The sequence below is a fragment of the Prunus dulcis genome, chromosome 7 (genome assembly GCF_902201215.1).
Source record: "Prunus dulcis chromosome 7, ALMONDv2, whole genome shotgun sequence".
NCBI lineage: Eukaryota > Viridiplantae > Streptophyta > Magnoliopsida > Rosales > Rosaceae > Prunus > Prunus dulcis.
Genome location: NC_047656.1, coordinates 15,068,330 through 15,075,702, shown reverse-complemented (window position 1 = coordinate 15,075,702; position 7,373 = coordinate 15,068,330). Strand labels below are relative to the sequence as shown.

General features: G+C 37.5%; 1 pseudogene across 1 annotated transcript; it reads left to right on the top strand.

Moving 5' to 3' along the window:
- The first annotated feature begins 1,402 nt into the window (after positions 1 to 1,402).
- LOC117635444 lies at positions 1,403 to 3,831 on the top strand (annotated as a pseudogene). The gene is made up of 10 exons (XR_004586895.1): positions 1,403 to 1,665; positions 1,799 to 1,935; positions 2,020 to 2,228; positions 2,312 to 2,376; positions 2,472 to 2,511; positions 2,600 to 2,682; positions 2,803 to 2,889; positions 3,102 to 3,152; positions 3,279 to 3,500; positions 3,754 to 3,831. The product of XR_004586895.1 is annotated as a sulfite exporter TauE/SafE family protein 3-like (transcript).
- Positions 3,832 to 7,373: the final 3,542 nt, after the last annotated feature.

Genomic DNA, 7,373 nt, shown 5'->3' with positions numbered 1-7,373 from the left:
GTGTGAAAGGTATCTAATAGTACTTATAACTTTGCCCAATTTGAGATTACTTACCTTAATTTAATAGTTTGAATTTGAATCCTTGGCAGCACTTTAAAGGATGTGTTTGAGAGCGACAAGATTATGACAGAGCCTTTATGTTGGAGCATTTTTGCAGACGTTATGAATGGTCTTACATATATGCATGCCCAAGGAATTATGCATGGAGATCTCTCTCCTGCTAATATTTTTAAGTGTGGTGATGTGTGGAAGATAGGGGACTTCGGACTAGGTATATTCATCCTCTCTTAAAGTCCATAGATCTTTAGTGTTGTGGCAAACAATGACTTAAATTGACTAACAAATGTTCGGTTTTTATTTTCTTCTTTGCAGCCCGAAATGTGAATGATGAAAGTGATGATAAAGTGATTCAAAGCCTGGACATGAAGGGAACATATAAAGCACCAGATGAAAATGTGGATTGTGCTGTAGATATCTATAGTGCAGGTATTTTGCTATTTGTGATGATATTGAAAATGAAACCCATCACCGACATGGAAATGGTAGTAGCAATTGCAGATTTGAAGAATCGTGGGGAGCTGCCGGAGGAGTGGAATAATTATCCACAGTGGCAGTTAGTGCTGAAGCTCGTGCAGAGGAGACCGGACTTGAGGTCTAGTGCTAGGACTCTTTTAAACATTGTCAGTGCTTACTCACAGTAGCCTTTCCAACATATCTTCTGCCTCTGCCTCCACAGCATACCATATACTCTCCTTATGTTTGTATTTCTACTGTAATAGATAACAACCCATGAATGGGAAAGTACTGCGTACAAGCAACACATGTAAATGCTAGTAAAGACAGGAAAGTGATCAGGAGCATAATTTGTACCATTTTAGATTTTGGACTGTTTGATAAAGTTTTACTGAAAGCTTGCAATTTTGATTTGACTGTTGTATAAATCCCACAGGAAAACCTGTTTTTGGGTTTTTATTCTTTTATAGAGATCCTTTATAAGCTTAAACACCATTTTTTTCTTTAACCCTCCTCTAGCATCCTTGAGAATAAAGAATTAAAGACACCAAAAATGTTAAGTTAGTGATACTTGGCAAGTTTAGAGATACTTAGATATCACTTTATGAATGTGAGTTGGCATGAGTGCAGCAAAGCTTTGATGACTCAGCATTCTGCACTCCCTACTTAACACTCTTACTAGGATTTGAAGGTCCCAACTGAGAGAGAGAGAGAGAGAGATTATAAATGTAGACAGTAGGCAGGTACTAGAAGAGTGCACTGCACTTTAAAAAGCTAGGAGGAGGAGAAAAGGGAAGTGCAGAACATTCAACAGAAGTATTACTTATTTATAGAAATAGCTTCTGTGAACCATAACTTCCTTGCCTTGTTATCAACTATCATCACCTGAATGGCTCAAACCAAGGTCACTCGGAGGGCAGCTACAATATCAGCAAGAGTAGCATCAATAGCAATAGCATGGGAACTCTTCATTAACATCCTTATGACAATTGAAGTTGCCAAGCAGAGAGGCCTCTAAAAGATGAGAAGCCAACAAAATTTATTGAGCAAGACATACATGAAGCATTTTTTGTGGAAGTGGTCAATTTTCTATGGGAGGCTGGAGGGTCTTCTTATCAGCCTGTTTGGCCAGTGAATTTGATCCAGCAAGAACACAGAGAGAGATAGAGAGCATAAAAGGGATATAACTATTACATCTAATTTCCTATTAGATTTGATGATTCTTCCTTTCATGTTTACTGTTTTGGTATTTTGACATATATATATATATATATATACTGGTTGTTCAATAGTTGGCTCAATAGTTGGATTCTTTGGTGCAGCACTGGGTAGTGTGGGAGGTGTTGGAGGTGGAGGTATTTTTGTACCAATGCTTGCCTTGATCATTGGTTTTGATCCCAAGTCTTCCACTGCCATTTCCAAGTGTTAGTAATCACTTTTCCTTTTAATCTTTTCTTTTAACTTGTTAATTTAATCTTAATGTATTCAATTTAGACAGAACTGAAGAACTGTATGCCATCCTATTGGTCATGCAGGTTCAACAGTATACTTCAATTTGAGACTTAGGCACCCAACACTGGACATGCCCCTTATAGATTATGATTTGGCTTTGCTCTTTCAGCCAATGCTCATGCTAGGCATCAGCATAGGAGTTGCCTTCAACGTCATGTTCGCCGACTGGATGGTCACAGTTCTACTTATCATTCTCTTCTTAGGTACTAACATTTTGAACACAAATTCCTTATTTACTTTGAATACTCCCAATAATCTTATTAGACATTCTTCTGAATTCTGGCAGGTACAGCAGCAAAAGCTTTAATGAAAGGCATAGAAACATGGAAGAAAGAGACAATGATGAAGAAGGTAAGGTTTTCACTTAACTATTTCCTGAGCTATCAATGATTTTGGTCTGGTACCAATCTAGTAACAAGGAATTTGAGATTTCAAATGACTTTCAGGAAGCAGAAAAGCAGTTGGAATCAGAGTCCAAACCTGGCGGTGAGTGCTCATCCAAGCAAACATTCCTATATATATAGACCAAGTTTAGAGATTATACACTAATATCAACTAAAAGAAAACTCTCAAGTGCGCATCTCCTTTGTTGCAGATGGTTCTGGAGAAGACTACAAACCACTACCTGGTGGTCCTGCTTCATTGCAAGATGAGCAGGTAAGTTCCAAGAATATGAGAACACTCTAGGGCAGTATTCTTTTGCAACTTCTTTGTCATCTGCAATTTTTAAGTTGTTTCAGTTTTTGTTTTATTGATATTATGAACAACTCTATCCAGGTGCCTATATCACACAACGTTTACTGGAAGGAGTTATCGATGCTTGTGTATGTCTGGGTGGCTTTTCTTATTGTTCAGATTGTTAAGGTAAGTTATTTTACTCTGTAGTTCTGAACAACTAAAGAAGCTTTTCTAGGAACTCATCTATTCACATACCGGACCTTAAAATGCTCTCCAAAAGATATGATCATCACTAGCAATGCAATCAAGTTCCATCTTTCTAATTCCTCTGCATTTGCTTCCAAAGCGCCATGATTTTAACTTTTGTTACTGAATTAGTGTATCTGAACTCTGTGCAGACATATACTGAAACTTGCTCCACCATGTTCTGGGTCCTGAACTCCTTGCAGGTAAGGTTAACAACCAGAGTAGTAAGATTTCTTTCAAGAGCACTATAGAAACACATAACTATGTACACTCAAGCATACATAAAAAGAATGATGTCCAGTTGAACATAATATTTTATCATTTTGTAGGTACCAATTGCAGTCTCCGTTACGCTCTTTGAAGCCATATGCTTATGCAAAGGCACCAGGGTGATTGCATCCAAAGGAAAGGAAATCACAAACTGGAAGTTGCATCAGATTTTTCTTTACTGCAGCTGTGGGATAGTAGCTGGTATGGTGGGTGGCCTACTTGGGCTGGGAGGCGGTTTCATCTTGGGACCCCCTTTTCATGAATTGGGAATTCCTCCTCAGGTATAGTTCAATGCAAGATAAAATTCACTATTCTTTTTATCAGGTATAGTTCAACTAGATAACCTGCATTAACAAGTCAGCTGGACTGGCCTCAGCTCAGAGACATATATAAGCCTCATAGGCTGATAACCTATCATCTATAACATACATTTTCGGGTATCATAACCGAAAACATCAGGCAGAGAAAATCACATCTGCAACCGAAATAAGCAAGAAAACGGAACCAGATTTATGATTTTTTATCTTTTGGCAGGTAGCAAGTGCTACATCCACATTTGCAATGCTATTCTCATCCTCCATGTCAGTTGTACAGTATTACCTTCCCAACTGAGAGAGAGAGAGAGAGAGAGAGAGAGAGAGAGAGAGAGAGAGAGAGATTATAAATGTAGACAGTAGGCAGGTACTAGAAGAGTGCACTGCACTTTAAAAAGCTAGGAGGAGAAGAGGGAAGTGCAGAACATTCAACAGAAAGTATTACTTATTTATAGAAATAGCTTCTGTAAACCATAACTTCCTTGTTTTGTTATCAACTATCATCACCTGAATGGCTCAAACCAAGGTCACTCAGAGGGCTACAATATCAGCAAGAGCAGCATCAATAGCATTAGCATGGGAACTCTTCATTAACATCCTTATGATAATTGAATTTGCCAATGCAGAGAGGCCTCTAAAAGATGAGAAGCCAACAAAATTTATTGAGCAAGACATACATGCATTTTTTGTGAAAGTGGTCAATTTTCTATGGCAGGCTGGAGGGTCTTCTTATCTTCTTATCAGCCTGTTTGGCCAGTGAGTTTGATCTCTCTTAAACACTACGCATCTCCAGCAAGAACACAGAGAGAGATAGAGAGCATAAAAGGGATATAACTATTACATCTAATTTCCTATTAGATTTGATGATTCTTCCTTTCATGTTTACTGTTTTGGTATTTTGACATATATATATATATATATATATATATATACACACATACTGGTTGTTCAATAGTTGGCTCAATAGTTGGATAGACCTTCTTCCAACACCCTATTAAACACAATAAAAAAAATCTGCCTCTTGCCAATGAGGTCATACCATAGTAGAAAAGTATGTTTGGTCTAAGATTAGTGTGTGTGAGTAAATTCCACACCCCCTTCCTATCTTTGACCAAAAAAAAATCTGCCTCCTCAATCCTTTCATATTTGTTTTTAGCAAATAATGTTCAAATTCATTCACATATAACAAATTTTATGGATGTTGTAAACAAATTTTGGATTCTTTTATCATGTATGGCAGTCTAAGGGCCCAATTATGTTGGCAATTCATTTTGATTGGGGTGCGCCAAAGCCCAAACTGCAGTGCACAACCTGATCCACATATCAGATATTAAACTTGTGAAGCTATTTTCTGTGTTTTTTTTTTTACAAGTTTTTTCATGATTCTAAACCGTTGAAGAGAGTGTTTTAACTTCATCTCTGATCCATGCCGGATTTCAAAATCATGGACCAAAAAAAAAATGGTAGACATTGTGTTTCGGTAGAAAGTTTGTTGGGCAACTTGGCACTGTGAAAGGATGTGTTGTTGGATCCTTGTGTTACTGAAAGGACCACTCCAAAAGTAAAGGAAACAATAAAATCATGACATATAACAAAAAAAATGCTTTTTCTGTTGTAAAGTTAGTGGATACCAAGCCAACATGTTGGAAAGAAGCATCATGATGTCTTCCTGCACACTCACATGTGTAAATTATCTTGCATATAAATAGGCATCCTTACTACTTGCAAAGACACACCCAACTAGGAGAAGAAAGAGGGTCAGGAAGAGAGGAAGGAAGAAAGAGAGACAGTGAGAGAAGAGAGAGATTCTCTAAGAGAGAAAAATTAGTGAGCCACATATATTGTAAATACTGAAGTTGTAGCTCTATTATTTTACATAGTGAAAAAGTTACTGCTGCTGCTTTTCGAGGACATACGCATGACCGAACCTCGTTAAATATTGTATCTCATTTATTTTACAGGCAACTTAATATTCTCGCATATACAAATTATTATACCACATTTTCGAGCCTTTAGTTGTTCCAATAAAGCCTCACAAAATGATACCATAAAGAAATTTATCAAATTCATGGTATCATGATACCATGAATTTGCAAATTTACAGTATTCGAGGATGATCTTATGTTATGTTTGCAAGTAGTCTTATTGTTCACCCGTTTTGTGTTTATTCCTGTGATGGAAGGGCAAAGTTCCCCATTGCCTTGAAAACCATTGACTAGTCAACAAGCCAACTTTCTTTGGTGTGCGAGCGTGCCATTGCTAGCAATGAAAAATTCTAGCAAACTTCTTTGAAATAGATAACTTGCGCCCTAAGTCACTGATTTCTAAACAAGGGATTGTGAATTTGGGTGAGGAATATCTCCCAAGTAAGTTCTTTTCCTGTCTCAGACTGGTGAGGACTTCACAATTTATCACAGTATAAAATTGGTATTCTGGCCAGAATAAATAATAGTAAAATTGACTGTTTTTAGGCAGAATTGCCTTTTACAGAACTAGAAAGGGAAAAATCAACTCTAGAAAGACAAAAAGAAAGCTGAAATTCCATTTCTGCCTGGATAGAAGCTTCTGATCCGGGCTGGACTGGGCATGCTTGTGCTGGATTGGACTGCTCCCAACTTCAGTTGTAAATCAGTAACAAAGTTTGAGTTTGGCAGAGCTTTAATCTATTTCGAGCCCTGGGAGGCTTTTTGAATGGGCAGAATTACGGCTTTTTCAGTTTGAAAGGAGCAAAGTGGCTGGACTTGAGGATTACTGAGCAGGAACTGCACTGTGGTACATGTTTTGCTTGGTCAGGGCTCTTCATAAATTTGTTAAGGTTTTCATATTTGTGAAAACTCAAACTCTGTTTGTTTTGGCTTTTGCTGAACCAAATTTGTAATGAAAGAAGTCTCGTTTTGAATGACTTATTTCTCTAAGTCTGAACTCGGAAGTTTTGATCTCTAGCTGGCTTCTTTTGTGGCTCAAATGAGCTTTTGATTGCTCCAGTTTGTTTTGAAGGTTCTTAGTGATCCAGTGATCATTTTGAGTTTTTTCCTTTGGTTGATTTTGATTGATTGTTGAATTGAGTGTGTTTTGCTCTGTTCACCCTCTCCTATATTTATAAGAAATACTTTGGAGTATGGTTTCTTTCTTTTAATAATGGGAGGCAAAATTCTCAAAAGATCTTTCATTTTTAAATGCAAAGAAAAGGAGGTTTTATCAGTTCTGGCATATAAGCCCTCAATGGTCAGTTCTTAAGACAATCACTTCCCTGTTTTTTGAAAGAGAACCTAACTCCTCTTTAATTTCAACTGCCTCTTGTGAGAGCTCAAACCGTGATGGTTAGTTTGATTTTTCAGTTTGAACAACTCCCTGTTTTCCTGCTTATCTCTTTTTGCTCATCTCTTGAAAGATGGTGCATTCTCTAGAGTAGAAACAATATCTTTAAATATATAAAAGGGATTTGATCTTCTGATGGCAGAGATTCAGAGATGTCTCTTCCTAGTTGCATGCTTTTATTAACTCTTTATTAACCCAGTTGAAAATATTGACTTTTCAAAGTTTATTTCAGACAATCACGTGAGTTTGCCTCTCTTTGGGTTTCTTTTTACGAAAATTCTGTGGTGCCTCAGCTGTACCGGTGCAGCCGGTTATCCAAAGGTCAGTATTGCATCTTAAAAATGAAGGGCTGAGATTGAATGACCTGAAGACTTGTTGAGCCCTTTGTTATTAAATATCACGTGACATACAAGTGACTCAGAAAACAAGTGAAAAGCTTCAACGAACGCGCGGAAGCTGCTTGTCTCTGCGATCTATCTCTCTCTCTTGGAAATCCAATCCTCATCTATGTCCCCAAATCAG